Source organism: Miscanthus floridulus, chromosome 9 (assembly GCF_019320115.1).
Source record: "Miscanthus floridulus cultivar M001 chromosome 9, ASM1932011v1, whole genome shotgun sequence".
Lineage (NCBI taxonomy): Eukaryota > Viridiplantae > Streptophyta > Magnoliopsida > Poales > Poaceae > Miscanthus > Miscanthus floridulus.
This window is the reverse complement of record NC_089588.1, coordinates 80,115,620-80,129,775: the sequence shown is the minus strand read 5'-3', so window position 1 is coordinate 80,129,775 and position 14,156 is coordinate 80,115,620.

Here is a 14,156-nt window from a genome sequence, read left to right as displayed (position 1 = left end):
AAAAGCTCGAGCACCTGGAACAGATCCAAGAACTACTTGGGATGATCCCATGGAGGAAACTGGACTGGTCCGAGCGTGGTCGGAAACTTCATCAGCCGAAGGATCCAGCCCTGCTAGAGGAGGGTACATCCTGGCTACGAGTACCAGGGTAGCGTAGACCCAACGAGGACCAGGCAAGAGGCGCTTGACAAGATCGAAGTCAAAGCCAGAATTGGAGAGCTATTTAACTTAGCTGATCCAAATTATGTCAGATTGAGCGACATCGAGCATGCTTTCAAGCTCGCCCTACCTCCCCCAAAGGTAAATCATTCTGCCTTGTACCCATAGTTTTATGTTATAATAGAAACTTATTGTGTTATCTCCTTTGTGTTTCCTAGATTAATGGTCGTGATAGAACAACGGTGTTCGTGTCTCCACCCCCTGGTGTAGATTGGCCGCAAGTTGCCGGCCCAACCACCCAGACCAGCACCAGGATCGAAGACGTCGACTGGGCCATGCTCGAAGTTGGGGAGGAGATAGCGACCAGAGCTGTTGGTAAACGGCCAGTGGCCAGCAAGCGTCGTCAGGCGATCTTTACATTGTCAGACGATGAAACATAGGATGCAGACATCTTTTGACTCGTCCCTCGAAAGAGGAGGAGGCAACTTGAGTCGATGGAGCAAGGTGGCTCCTCTGTGCCAAATAAACCCACATCGTCGACCACTGCAGTGCGGAGGACAAGCGGCAAAGGGGTCGAGCATCGAGCCCCGGCGCCGGCGCTGGTCGTAGAGGGAGACCAGGTGGCACCCATAGAGCATGTGGAGCAAGCGCGGCCGAAGAGACGCGCCTTCGCCACATCATTCCACGCTTCCAAGCTGTAAGTATTTGTAACCTTGATGTAAGCTTATAATTTATATTGAATACTGTTGTCTTCTGAACTTATCTCGGATATATTAGGTCGGCATCCACCGAAAATCCTGACCAACTAGCCAGGAGCGGCGTGGCTCCACCAGTAGTGTCAGAGAAAACTGTCCCAGCAGCCGGCTATGGAGGGACCTATAGTAGAAAGTCCGCCGGAGCCCCAGCAGACGAGCGGCCAGACAACAGTCCCCGAGCAGGTGGTCGAGGGGAGAGCCGAGCCAAGTACAGGTGCTCGAGCACTAACCCTACTGAGGGGGACACTTCAGCACCAAGGGTAATAGACCAAACCGAGGAGCAGTAGTCGGAGGTGGCACAGAGCACGTTTGCCGATGCTACGGCCCATGGGAAGGCCATAGTGATCGCAGAAGCTGCAAACTCCAGACCAGCACCTGCTACCCGAAGAAGAGGCCAAAGAGGATGAAGTAGAGGAGGTCCTAGGGCTATCCCTAGGACAAACGACAACATGTATATGTGTCGCGCTGGCAGAACGACCAATGGGTTGTGCATGAGGAAATCCCAGAGGTCGAAGAGACCATGAAAGTTGAACGAGCAGCGAAACGTCTGGTGACGGAAGTCCTAGGTATGTTTTGCTTGACCACTTGATCCTGCTATCCTAGTCAAACTGTCTGACTTAGCTTTTTACATGCAGGACTTAATGAAGACCGCAAGGTACCGAAAGAAGTGCTTCGACCAGATTGAGGGGATCACAGCAAGCAATAAAGAACTGGCGGCCGAGGTGGAATGCTTGCGCCACCAACTTGAAGCCGCCAACCATGAGAGGACGAGCAAGAGGCGTAGAAACAGAACCTGGTCGTCCAGCTCAGTAACAAAGAGCAGGAAAAAACAAGTAAGTTGTCACTTTATCACAACGAGTGCATGACACGTGTTGTTGCATTGTTGGTAGTCACAGCTGTAGTGTAGGCTTAGAAGCCAAAGTAGTCCGTCTCCAAGAGGAGAATAGCCGTGTGGTCATAGAGTGTGGTCGCCTGAAGGAGGACAATAAGAAACTGGCGCACGACCAGTCATAACTCGGGACCACACAACCAAGATGAAGGAGGAACTGAAAAGTAAGTGTTCCAGACCACCTTGCTCACTTTTGTTGCCCGCCTTATCTTGTAGTGATATGATTGTTTAATTGCTTGTGCGGTTTGCAGTTTTAAAAGTCAATGCCAAGATGCATCTGGAAGCCGTGATGAAAGATCATGATGGCTGGAAGGCGCGGTGCCAAGAGATCACCGAGGATCGGAACACATGGAAAGACCGATGCCAGGAGGTGGCAACGGGCATCTTGCCAGTCCTCAACCTTATCGACCCAGCGCTTACAGAGGAAGTGCCTAAGGACGCCGCATCTCGGTCTGGTCGATAGGTGCCGAAAGGCATGGGGATGGTTCCAAGAGTTCGTGAAGGAGGCAGGTGAGTACACGGGTGCACATGTGCTAAGCATGGTGCATGCTCACTACCCCTTGATCGATCTCAAATGCCTAGAGGCTGGATACCCAAAGGAGGTAGATCTAGACAAGGCTGAGGAGCTTCGGAATGACCCAGCTGGACTTGTCTTCAAAGATAATTGGTGACATTAACCTGTGTGGAGGTGGGACAGCACCTGTACAGGGTACGCCATCAACAAGTCAGCTGGAAACGCCATCAGTTGTGAGCCAACCGGCGAAGCCTGCGGTCTTGACCAGCCAGGCATCGGTGGGGCCATCCTCTTCAGCTCGACTAGTACAAGAGTCCCCGAGACTCGAGCAGGATGTCGGAAGCAGCGAGCAGCAGGTGCCGCGTGCCCCGACCAACCAACAGGATAGGCTAGAGCTATAGAAGAAGGATGTAGTTGTGTTATTGTAAACTTGTACCTTTTCAGGCAAGCTTGTAATAACGTAACTGTATATCAGCATAAGCTTGTTTTTTTTTGGAAAACGTATTTAAGCTTGGAACTTGTGTTGGTGTAACTAAGTGAGAACATGTTAGCGTTCTGTTTAGTTGTACCAGTTTAGTCGACACATCATTCTGAAAGGTTTGTACGGCCCTGGTTTGCCATGTGGTCGGAGTGTGAGGTGCGTAGCCTGTGCACACATAGACGTAGACAAGTCAAACCAGAGGAGACCTGCCGATCACCCGTAGCGTAGAGAGCAGATCCCATGCATGCGTTGGGAAGAACCAGAGACAGGGCCTACTCTGAAAACCTAGGAAGGAATGGTGGTCGGTTTTGACTGGTTGAGTTAGAATAATAGTAGACTTCGAAGTAACACATTAGAGTGGTTGGAGAAATCATAGTAGCTTTATTGAATTAAATCAGAAGTACAAGAGGAGTACATATCTTAGTAGTTAAGCATAGAAACACCTAAGCTTGTCGATGTGCCATGAATTGGGTACGTCCGTACCATCTAGGTGAGCTAACCTATAAGACATAGGTCGTGTAACTTCCTTGATCATGAAGGGCCCTTCCCATGGAGTTGCGAGTTTGTGGACACCAGCCTGATTCGTCTTCCACTTCAGGACCAGGTCCTCGACCATGAAGGACCGCTCCTTAACGTTCTTGTTGTAGTACCTACGCAAAACAGCAAGGTATTTGGCTGTACGTACACAAGAATCGAGCCGCTTCTCTTCTACACTATTCACTTCTAGCTCCCTCGCTTCATTGGCCTTGTCCTCATCGAAGTTCTCTACCCGTGCTGATCTAAAGGCTATATCTGCTGAGAGCACTGCCTCAGCACCATAAACCATGAAGTATGGTGATACTGCCGGTATTGCGACTGGGCTGGGTTCTGAGGCCCCAGACCACGGCTGGTAACTCTTTGAGCCATCTTCCGGGAGCTTTGTCATTTTCTCTGTACATCCTCTTCTTAAGTGCAGTCCAAGATCATACCGTTTGCCCGCTCGACCTGTCCATTAGCTCTAGGGTGTGCCACCGAGACGTATTTTACCACTATGCTCCTTTCATCGTAGAAGTCCCAAAAAGCGTTCCCGGTGAACTGAGTACCCAAATCAGTGATGATGCTGTTGGGTATGCCGAAGCGGTGGATGACCTGGTCGATGAACATGATGGCTTTTTCTGAAGATGCCTATACCAGAGGCATGTACTCTATCCACTTAGAAAATTTGTCGATCAGCACAAAGACACATGTAAATTTCCCAGGAGCCGCCTTGAAGGGCCCAATCATATCAAGTCCCTAGCATGCGAAAGGCCAAGAGGCTAGTATTGTCTGAATCTCGTGTGCTGGTACGTGGACTCTTTTGGCGAAGAACTGACAACCCTTCACAATGGCGGACTAGCTTCTCTGCATCAGCTACAGCTGACGGCCAATAAAACCCTGCTCGGAAGGCCTTGCCAACCAGTGTTCTGGAGGCCGCATGGTTGCCGCAGGAACCAGAGTGGATTTGGTCCAGGAGATGTTCGCCATCCTCCTAGGTTATACACTTCATCAAGATTTCTTCCTTTGCGTTCTTGCGCCACAATTTGCCATCGACTGAGCAGATACTGCTTACTGCGCCACATCAAGCGTTCTTTTCTATCCGATCGGTGTAATCCGCTACCATCTATCAGGTACTTGATGAAAGGTACTCTCCAATCAGGCTTGTTAGTGATCGGAGGTGGTTCGATGGTGTTTGATGCCAGAACCGTAGCCACCAAAAGCTGGTCTAGAGGCTTAGTCGACTATGGGATCTTACCTCTTCGATGGAAGGCGCGAGCAAGTCTTGAACAAATACGCCATGTGGGACTTTAGCTCGGGATGATCCTAACTTTGACAATGCATCTGCTGCTTGATTTTTGTCCCAGGACCACATGTGTGTACTCGATGCCGTAGAACTTGCCTTCTAGCTTTCTGATCGATTTGCAGTATGCATCCATCTTTTCGCTGGTCAGTGTCCCAGTCCTTGTTGAGCTAGTTGATGACCAGAGCTAAGTCTTCATAGACATAGAGATATTTGACACCGAGCTCGACTGCAATGCACAAACCATGTAGGCATGCTTCGTACTCAGCGGCGTTATTAGATGCTGGGAAATGAATCCTGAGGACGTACCGGAGCTGCTCCTTGGATGGTGACACGAAAAGGACTCCTGCTCCTGCACCGTCGATGTTGAGAGAGCCGTCGAAGTACATCTTCCAATACTCATCGGGCCCCTGAGAGGCAGGTGTGCTTAAGTCTGTCCACTCGACGATGAAATCGACAAGTGCCTGAGACTTGATTGTATTTCGGCTTGCAAATTCCAATGAGAAAGGGCATAGCTCCATTGCCCATTTGACAATGCGCCCGTTCGCATCCTTGTTGCTAATGATGTCTCATAGAGGGTACTCAGTCATGACCACCACACGATATCCATCGAAGTAATGTTTCAACTTTTGGGATGTTATCAGTATGGCATAGATCAATTTCTGAATCTGTGGGTACCTGGTCTTGGATTCATTGAGTACCTCACTGATGAAATAGATTGGTCGCTGTACCTTGTAGACGTGGTCGGGCTCAGTCGCGCTCGACCACCATGGCAGTGGAGACCACTCGATTAGTCACCGCAATGTAAAGCAGGAGTGTTTCGTCTTCTCTGGGAGCAGTGAGGACCGGAGGTGACGTAAGGTATTGTTTCAGCTATGTGAAGGCAGCGTCTGCTTCCTCCGACCACTCAAACTTCTCGGATGCTTTGAGCAGTTTAAAGAACTGGTAATCCTTTTTCGCCTAATCTTGATATGAAACTGGCTGAGAGCGGCCATGCATCCGGTAAGCTTCTGAACATCCTTCACCTTTTTGGGTGGCTTCATGTCCAAGACAGCTTTGACTTTCTCTAGGGTTAGGGCGTATGCCGTCGTGACTGACGATGTTGCCAAGTAGTATGCCAGAAGGAACACCAAAGATGCACTTCTTTGGGTTTAATTTCCATTGGAATGTGTTAAGGGCTGCAAAGGTGCGTTCCAGGTTGTCAACAAGGGTATGTGCTTCCTTGGTTTTGACAACTACATCATCAACATAAGCCTCGACGAGGTCATCTTTTATCTCGTCTTTGAGGCAGGCCTGTATAGCACGTTGGTAGGTAGCCCCGGCGTTCTTGAGCCCAAACGACATGGTCGTGTAGCAGTAGGCGCCGAAAGGCGTGATAAAAGATGTCTTGATCTGGTCGTCCTTTTTGAGAGCGATCTAGTGATAACTAGAGTAGCAATCGAGAAAGGAAAGCAGCTCGCAACTGGTCATTGAATCTACGACCTTGTCTATGCGAGGTAAGCCGAAGGGGTCTTTAGGGCAGTGTTTGTTGAGATCAGTGTAATCAACGCACATTCTCCATTCATTATTCTTTTTGCGTACAAGAACCGGGTTGGCTAACCACTCCAGATGATACACTTCTTTAATAAATCCGGCTGCCAAGAGCCACGTAGCTTCTACCCTAATCGCCTCCTTTTTGTTGCGAGCGAACCGTCGTAGCTTCTGCTTGATAGGTTTGGCCTTGCCGTCGACATTTAAGGAGTGCTCGATCAAGTTTCGAGGTACACCGGGCATGTCAGCAGGTTTCCACATGAACACGCTCACATTGCTGCCTCAAGAACCTGACGAGCACGTCTTCCTATTTAGGATCCAGGTTGGCCCCGATAAGGGCTGTTTTGCTGGGATCACCATCGACCAGCTGGATCGTTTTGTGCTCTTTGGACTTGACGTTCTTGCGGGGGGCCTCGAGGTCTGGTATCTCCAAGTGGTCGGCTGGGGTCTTCTTGGCGTCGAGCATGGTCTCGGCCATGCGAATAGAGAGGTCATGAGCCTCTGCTATTTTGAAGCTATCATCCTTGCAGGTGTAAGCTACGTACACGTTGCCCTTGAGAGTTAGAACCCCCTTCTCAGTAGGCATCTTGAGCACCAAATACCTGTAGTGAGGTATGGCCATAAACTTGGTGAGCGCTGGTCGACCAAGGATAGCATGGTAGGTGCCTTCGAAGTCGGCGACCACAAAGTTGACTGTAGTCGGTGCGGAAGTGGTCTGGGGTACCAAATTGCACAGGTAGCATGATCTGCCCAAGAGGAGTAGAGCTCTGTCCGGGGAGAACACCCCAGAACTGTGCCTCGTATGGCTTGAGATCAGCCGGGGTTATCTTAGAGCTGGCAAACTGTTCTTGAACAGTATATCGATGGAGCTGCCACCGTCAATCAGCACTCTATCAAACTGGACCCTGTTGATACAAGGATCAAGGACCAGAGGAAAACGTCCTGGCTCAGGTATTGCGGCCTATTGGTCCTTTCTGCTGAAGGAAATCTCACGGTGAGACCAAGGAGGGAGCCGTGAATCGGCGATGAGGTTGTCGGTGTTGGCCACGTTCAGGCAAGCACGGGCGAGCAGTTTGCGTTCTTGTTTGGTCTCGATGGACACTTTGCCTCCAATGATGGTGTGGACGCGATTGGTTGGCTTGACGTACTTATGACGGGGATCTGCGTCTTCATCATCGTTGTCCTCGTTGCACTGTTCCCCTGCGTCGTTAGGCTTGTCGGACGTATTCGGAGCCTGTTGATGCGTGTAGATAGACTTGAGAACACGGCAATTCTCCATGGTATGGTTTGACTTGGGGTGGAGCTGGCAGGGTCCTTTCAATGCTTTGGCATAGTCTTCTTCATAGTTGCGACGCCCGCCACCTTTCTTAACGGTGTTGACCTCGCCATCGTCTTCCCGAGCATGCTTGACCCTGTAATCATCACGGCGATTGCGCCGCTGATTACGCTGGTTGCGGTGGTCGCGGGGGTCGTTGCGCTGGTTGCGGTGATCAAAATTGTCGTTCCGACCACGGTTGCCACGGTAGTCATCACGGTGTGGGGGGTGGTCAGAGCATGGAACCCTTGCTACTTCTTCGATGATTATCTTTTTAGCGTCGTCGGCATCCGCATATTTCTTGGCAGTGGCCAGGAGCGCTGTGACTAATTTGGGTCTCTTGCGGAGGAGCTTGTCCCGTAGGGCATCGTGGAAGCGGAGACCAGTGATGAAAGCCTTGATTGCCTCATTGTCGGAGATTGACAGGACCTTGATGCACATCTCTGAGAAACATCGGACGTACTTGTGTAGTGGCTCATCTTTCTGGTCTCGAATCCGCTGCAGATCATATTTGTTGCTGGGTTTCTCACAAGTGGCAATGAAGTTGTCGATGAAAGCTTGCTTGAGTTCTTGCCAGGAATCGAAGTAGTTCGCTAGCAAGTTGACCAACCATTGGTGACCTGCATGACCAACAGCGACTAGGAAGTAGTTAGACATGATGTGCTCGTCAGCCATGGCTGATCTGCACGCGGTTTCATAGAGCATGACCCATAATTCAGGGTTCTCCTTTCCGTCGTACTTCTGAAGTTTTTCGAGCTTGAAGTTCTTGGGCCATATGACTTGGCGAAGATGCGGAGTAAACTGCTTCAAACCCAGAGGGTCATGGGCAGTATCATATTCCATATGGCGATAGCTTTCGTGGGATGCACGATCATTAGCTCTTTGGTTGATGCGATCGCACAGATCGCGTTCTCCGAGGTAATGGTAGAGATCGTTATTGCCATCATGGTGATCTCAATTGCCCCCCCCCGATTATCCCTATGACTATGGTTATCGCGGTGATTATCGCGGTTGTCTCGGCGGTTGTCATCCCAGAAGTCGCGACGGTTGTCATCCCGATGGCGGTTGTCATCCCGACCACCATCATGGCCACCGTTTCCGCCTTGACGGTTGTCGGATGGGTCGTTGTTGCGCGAGCCACGTTGGTTGGGTGGCTGTGAGCGACTTGAGTACTAGCGACTGTGGCTTGATTCAACTGATACGGATGGAGCCCGGGCTTGATTTACAATTTTTGCGGTCTGGGCCATGGCAGCCGTCAGGTAAGCTTGTATACCATCACGAACTGCCTGAGTTTCTAGGGTGTTGGGTAGTCGTTGCATTGTCGCCATAGCAATGGCTACATTGGCGCTTGGAGTCCTAAAGACCTACTTGTCCCCCACCCTATCAAAGGCGTTGTTAAGATCGTGTGGCTGGACCCTTATGCATCGGGCCTCCTCTTCTGCCTCGGCTTCGATTTGTCGGCGATTAAACCGATCAATATTGCATGCTTCGCGTGCCAGCCTTTCTTGTTCTGTCTCACCGACTGCTGGTGGTTCGTCATTACTGACAACATTGATCAAGTCTCCCTGCCTTGGTGGGAAGGACGGGAATCGCAGGTATCCCAGGGCATGGTCTGGGATATCCAGATCATATTCGACGCCTTCATCGTCGTGATTCTGGAGCTCGGTGCGAACAGAGGCATTAGATGCGGTGCCGGACGAAGAGCTTGAGCCACCCTCTTGAACTGTGTGGACCAACCCTTCTTGACAATCCCCAATCCGGACCATGTTGATGAAGACGAAGTTGCGTGGCTTTGGCCGAGGTCGAAGTATAAAACACAGATCCAAGCAGCATTGTATATTGTAAGCGTAGTTGGAGGCAGCATTTCGCAGGCCGTAGGGCTAGGCCTGGTAGTTCTCTATCAAGGCTTCGTACTCAGAGAGCTGGAGACCCATCGCGGAGGCTAGCCAGCGACGAGCGAAGCGCCCTTCAGGAGTAGATATGACCACGAGATATGTACCAAGTCATGCAGGACGACTAGCCTGAGCTGGTCGGGTAGATCTGTTATGGGGAGCGGTTACCTACTCATTAGGTTGACTTTGAATTGAACTTACCAGAGCTAGGGTTTTAGCGAGTTTGGTGCCGACCCGATCGATAGAGTCGAGCAAGTCGGTGTTGTCAATCTGCTTCCCTTTGTAGCGGGGAAGCGGACGACGGGTTGTCGGCGTGGCTGAAGGCGATGTGGACGTGGTCGGAGCCATAGTCGATGCAGGTGAAGCAGTGGTCGATGCGGATTGAGTCCACGCCTCCTCCATGATCATGGTGATGAAGTCGTCGGAGCCAGTGGTCCAGGTGATCTAGCCGACGGTGAATGTGAGGCCATTCGGCGTAGCCACGGAGCCGGAGATGATGACCATCTTGTTTGCTTGGAGAGCAGTATGCACACCCCCTACCTAGCGCGCCACTATCGATGAAATATGGTCGGTAGTCTACCTAGGGGTATGCCCAAGGTAGTAGATTGTCGACAGACAGATGCGCAAGCCACAAACAAGACGGTGACGCAAGACAAACACGAGGTTTTATCTAGGTTCGGCCGCCGCGAAGGCATAATACCTACATCCTGCGTCTGATTGTATTGTTGTATGTCAATGAGAGATGTTTTTTAGAGGGGTCCCCTGCCCACCTTATATAGTCTAGGGGACAGGGTTACAGATCTAGAAACTAATCCTAGCCAGTTACAATTGCCATAGGTGGCCGGATAAGGATTCCTATTCTAAATGACCAGGATCTTGCTTGATCTCCAAATCTGTCTTGACTCCTTGCGGGGACTCCGAACAGGTTGGTCGGGCCACGCGTCATCTTTTATTGGACCGGACCCCCTGATCCGGGCCGGCCCAAGCCTAGCCGTAAGGGTATAGGGGTTAATACCCCCACAGTAGCCCCAGCCAAACTTATATTATAACCACTCTTGTTTACCTCAATGACTTTCTGATCATACTTAGATGCAAATGCTTGGCTCATAAATGATTGAGAAGCTCTAGAATCAAATAAAATAATGGCGGGATGTTTGTTAACAAGAAACATACCAGCTGTGACAACCTCTCCTATAGGAACTTCTTCAACAGCAGTGTAATACACGTATCCAGGACATTCTTTAGGATTAGCCTATCTCTAATTGCTCTGGTTTTGATTGCTGTTCTTCTTAGGATGGGGGCATTCCTTGGCCCAATGACCCAATTGATTATAGTTGAAGCATGGCTAATTGCTACTGGGTCCTGCTGAGCTTCCTTGCCCTCTGTTTCCCTTGGGTAGGGCAATGGTGAACGCCTTACGAAACACCTTTTGAGGTCGGTTGGCCTAGGCTTTGGGCAAAGGAGGCCTGAACTTGGGCGCTGGCTATCGAAACTATGTCCTAGCCACCACTGGAGCTCTGGACTAGGAAGACCCTGAGGTGCCTGCCTTAGCTGCTCTCTTGCGGCCCTTCGCTACTGCGTGCAGATTGTTCTGGTTCTCCTAAGTGAAGGCATCACTAATGAACTCGTTGTATGTGGTGCACCTCGAGTTGGCCATGGTTTTCATTAGCTTAGTGCTAAGGCCTCTCTTGAAGCTTTCAATCTTCTTTTCCTCTATATCGACGAACCCTAGGGCATAACGGGACAAATTATTGAATGCATGCATGTACTCTGTAAGGGTCTTGGTCCCTTGTGTGAGTCGCATGAACTCAGCTGCTTTCATGTGCATTAGCCCCAGAAGAATGTGATGTCCCCTAAAGGCTAACTTAAATTGGTCCCATGTGACCTATGAGTTGGCAGGTAGGGAGGACAGGAAATGGGTCCACCATATCTCGGCCGGGCCCTATAGCTGATGGGACACATATTCTACCTTCTAATGCTCCATAACCCTCAATAGACGGAACTTTTGCTCAATTGTGTTAAGCCATTCATCTGCCTGAAGTGGTTCTTCGGCCACCTTGAAGATAGGAGGCTTGGTGTCAAGGAAATCCTTAAAAGAGCTGTATTGATTTGGCTCAGACCCCTGTTGTTGCTGACGAGCATAAGCAGTGTTCTGCGTGATCAGGCATAGTGTTTCCTCCATTGTTCTCTAACTACACAAGAACTGTGCGAAGAATTCATTCGCAGATGGTGGTGGTAAGTCATCTGCAAAGTGTGAGTCATCTAGGTTGTTGCCTGCTCTAGCGCGAGTATGAGTCATCTGCAAAGTTGCAACAATAAGTGATTATTGGATGATGTCAGGAGATTGTAGATGAATTTTATAATCATGCCAAACTAAAATTACTGGAGAGAATCTTAAATTCATACAATAAAATAGAGGCATAATAATCCATTCTCGCAACATGACATCACCAATTTGATCACTTATTAGGCTCGCAGCACGTTAACATGCATGTCATAATCACCAATAAAACAAAACTAGAATTTCATTAAAGTTCAACCCATCATGAAACAACATGCAGAGTGCCAATATTACACAGAAGTCAAATCACAAATACCAAACTTCAAGCTACAAGTCCATTACATAATTAATAGGGATACATCTAGTGCTCTAACTAGTCACTAGGCGATGCTAATCTTTTGTGTGCTTGCTGTTGAGGTCAGAGATAGGATCATCCTCACCCTCTAGCTCTACTTCCTTTTCCTCCCAACCGTCATCCTCGATCAACATCTTTGGATCTTCTTCTTCCTCATTAAGGATTGGGTGTAGTTGGTTGTTCAGGAAATGCACCTCATGCTGAAGATCAACCACCATGTTCTGGGTCTCTGCAAGCTGCAAGTGCAAGTCCCTCTCAACATGGTCCTGTTGTATGCTCAAGGCTTGGGTCCTATCTCGTTCTACTTCTACCATAGTTACACAGTTGTTTGCTAGGATCCGCTGGCGCGTAGCTATGAACGCCTCGGCACGGGTGGCCTCTAGCTGCTCCCGCAGTCCTACTAACAATGCCTGATCATCCACTCTTGCCTCTTGGGCGGTAGCTCTCTTCTGATCAACTTGCTCCATTTGGGTGTGGAGATTTCCCACGGCAACATAAGCTTGATCAGTCTCCCATCGAGACTCACTTGCTGCCTTTTTGTGCTTGCGCACATGCTTCTTTAGCTTACGCTGTGCAGCTTCGACTCTAATGAGCTTATCCATGCAAGTGGTATAGGACTCGTACTAGAAGTCCCTGGTATCCTGACGAGTATAGAACATCTTTATCACTGCAAACATTGCGCTCATAGCGGGACTAGAACTATTTGCCCGCTCATCTCGGTCTCCGATCAACGCACTGCTGTTGCGCTGTGCCCATACTATTATGGACAGATCCCCTCAAGGAAAAATACCAGCGGCACTGCCGGTAAGCACATCCCCGTGGTGCTGACAAATTTGACTCAGCACCTCAAAAGCCACTACTTGGGTAGCTTCCCAAGGAGTTCTTCCTTCAAATTTCGCCCTCCATTCCTGCCAGAACGATGCTTGGTTACGAGCTAGTATGGTCAGTTGTACTTCATACCATGGTTGTCCCTCCAGGTATACTTCATTCTAGTAATAGAGGGGCAGTTCGTAATACCCAGCATAACACAAGACTCTTCAAAGTAGGGTAGGAGTACCAAACATCAACAGGAAATTCTCACTTCCAGCCGGTGCTGCCATCTGTTCCAACAACATGGTGCAACTCTCATGAGACAAAGTCATAATGGATAGGAATCACATAATCGAGTAAGATATTTATAAGGGGAGGAACAAAGCAAGTATGAAATAATGATTTATCATGATGCATGCACGTTCCATACGTCCTCACAAATTTAGGAAAAATTAAAACTTCAATGGCATACACAGTGGCATACATACGTTCTCTCATATATAACATAACTAGTCGGGCTACACGTTTTGCTGTTAGTGTACCTACACAAGAATTTTATTTCAGCCTAACCCCAAAAGTATATATGCAGAATGTAAATCTGGGCTCTAGGTTGTAAGCTAAATACTTATATATATATATATATATATATATATATATATATATATATATATATATATATATATATATATATATATATATATATATATATATATATACTTCCGTATCAAAACTACCCTAAAGCAAATACGTCCTATATATAATTATGCATACACAGTCGTATCAAAGCTAACCCACAATTAAATACCTCCGCATATATATGAGACATATATATACTTTAGTATCAAAGCTAACTCTCCCCATAGACCGCATGCTCACATCTTGTGGTCATGCCACTATGATGATGATTAGCATCTTATCTTGAGCGTAGAGGTATTTGACCCATACTTTATCACTCAAGTGAATGGCATCCATACAATAGCACGTCGTATGGATGACGAAAATAAAAACCCCCAAGTTAGTACTTAATTAGCCACATGAAGTCCTTAACTAGACATAAAGGAAGTGATCACTGGCACACTTTAGATTCAAACTCTAGATTTTAAAACACATATATATATATATAGCTATAAGTTGATAAAAACTGGTTTTGGAAAACAAAAACCTTTGTTTTAAATACACATGTGGCAATTAATGTTGAATCTTGCTCTGATGCCAGCTGTAGCAGAACCGACCAATTTATAAGAGCACAAGTACAATGGTAGCCCACAAGCAGTCGCACTATCATACTTGAACCCATATAAATCCGGTAGTCCCTCGAGTACCACGACGGGTCTCTATTAACCATCAACATAAAACCAA